This window comes from Triplophysa dalaica, chromosome 5 (genome assembly GCF_015846415.1).
Source record: "Triplophysa dalaica isolate WHDGS20190420 chromosome 5, ASM1584641v1, whole genome shotgun sequence".
Classification (NCBI taxonomy): Eukaryota; Metazoa; Chordata; class Actinopteri; order Cypriniformes; family Nemacheilidae; genus Triplophysa; species Triplophysa dalaica.
The window spans coordinates 13,464,220-13,466,366 of record NC_079546.1 but is presented as its reverse complement, the minus strand read 5'-3'; the positions used below and the strand labels follow the sequence as shown (position 1 = coordinate 13,466,366).

Sequence of the window (2,147 nt, the reverse complement as noted above, 5' to 3'; positions counted from 1 at the left end):
AAGTTCACATTTGTCCATTCAAGCTATCCAGACAAGTTTAATCAATCAATGTTTGTAAAAAAGTTTAAACTTTGTCTGTTAGCTTTCTGAAACTGTTGGTCATGACACAACAACATTGATCCGAGTTCAAGTTTTAGTTAGCAGGTTGTTTTTACTGAAATGTATAGATTCACTGATCCTATCCACTCAATAAATGTTAAAATGAGTTATTGACAATCTTAAATTGATGGTCATGCACTTGTATTAGATGGAGCCATTCATGCTGTTCTGATGAGGAAAGTCATATCTTGGATAGATTTCGAGTCTTTTTAGATGCAGTATACAATGCAAAGTCCATCTCCATATTCCTTGAAGGAAATATTTAAGTAGCTTATGATCTTCCGTTTTACCAAAGCTGTGGAGCTCACTCTTGCACTAATTTCAGGAGAAACGTGGCTGAGGACGTAGTCAACATCGTGCTGGAAAAATGCAAAATGCAAGTCGACAGAATTACAAACGTGTTCAAAAAAGACAATGCTGGTAAAGAAATGTAACTTACTGTGTTGTCTCTTGCAGAGATCCTGTCCATTAACACAGGGGTGTGCAAAGTCAGTCCTGGAGGGCCTGTGTCCTGCAAAGTTTCGCTTCAACTCTAATCAAACACACCTGAACAGCCAATCAAGGTCTCACAAAACATACTAGAAACTTCAAAACAGGTTTGTTAAACAAAGTTGGAGCTAAACTCTGCAGGACTGTGGCTCTCCAGGACCGACATTGAACATCCATTAACATATCCAGCAAACCGTAAAGTGGATGTCTTGATGCAAGAGGCCTAGCACTGATGCAACTCAAAATGTTGCATGGGGAACAACTGCTTTCCTAGAGAAAAACAAGTGACATGAATCATATAAAGCAAAACTAATAATAAATATCTTTTGAATGTGTTTTAGTTGTAACAAGTGTTGTAAACAATTTGAGCACAAGACTGCAACTTAAATTAAAATGGGTCTAATTATGAAACCATTGCAATAACATTTAAATGGCAGTTACCCTGGATAACGTTTATTACTGATAGATGGTTAGCAGCCAGAATGTCTCAACAGTAATCAACTAATGTTACCTTCACCCAGAAAAGCGTGAGAAAAGACGCTAACGTTACAGGATGTGCTCGTCTAAATGAGTTAAGCTGCGAATGGCATAATCATAGTTATGAGGTAGCAGCACACGCATTTACACAAATTCAGTCTTCACTCAGAGTACTTATAACAGATATAAGAAGTGTGTCTGACACTCAATAATGATATAATTATGTTCAATTATGTTCATAAATGTTTAAATCGTTTCCTATGTACACACTAGTGTAATACCATGCTCTTTGGCATAATTCCTTGCATTGGAGCAAAATTCACAAACCTGACAAAACACATCTGTTCCCCGGTAACACTACGTTCAATTAGCACTTATTACTGATTTAATGCAATACTGTGAGATAAGACGCTGCATCATGTGCTCGTCTAAATGAGTTATGATTCGCATGGCATTATCATTGTCACGAGCTAGCAACATCATCACATTTACAACAATACAGTATTTATTTCTAAATACACTGCCAATAATATTAAATAACTTAATAAAGTAACTGTAAACTATAGCATTGCTGACTAAACCCAGCTAACGGGACACATGTATGTTAACTTATCGGACTATATGGTGGAATCGGACATCAAATTACTTGGTAAACCTGGCAGATCATATTCATAACAGAAGTGTATCTGACGCTCAGTAACGATATTATTAAGTTCAATTACCTGTGGACCTTGTCCGGGATTTGCAGATAACAGTTATAGTCCACCTCCGAGGATATGCCGCGAGTCGCGTAAGAAGTGACGTCAACACCATCTTCGACTGATTGCCTAGAGGAGGAGCTGTCAATCTAGAACTAGTGGACCACTAATGACGCAAAAGCCCGGCCTAATTACCATGTAACTCGAACTGCAGTTTTGGGAAAAAAACTAACGTATGCGTAGAAAAAGTATAAATATTAGCAGAAAATATCAAAGAACACGAAAATGAGTAAAACAACCAACGAGAACATTATTTTGGTTGCGATTTGAACAACTTTGTCTTTATATATTAATTTTGTCCAATATCATTTACAATATGTTTAA

The 2,147-nt window shown here is 36.8% G+C and overlaps 1 long non-coding RNA gene across 1 annotated transcript; it reads right to left on the bottom strand.

Moving 5' to 3' along the window:
* Positions 1-218: 218 nt before the first annotated feature.
* On the bottom strand, positions 219-1,343 carry LOC130421285 (uncharacterized). The gene is made up of 2 exons (XR_008906780.1): positions 539-1,343; positions 219-458 (listed from the first exon to the last, which is right to left on the bottom strand). It is a non-coding gene; the product is annotated as an uncharacterized LOC130421285 (long non-coding RNA).
* Positions 1,344-2,147: the final 804 nt, after the last annotated feature.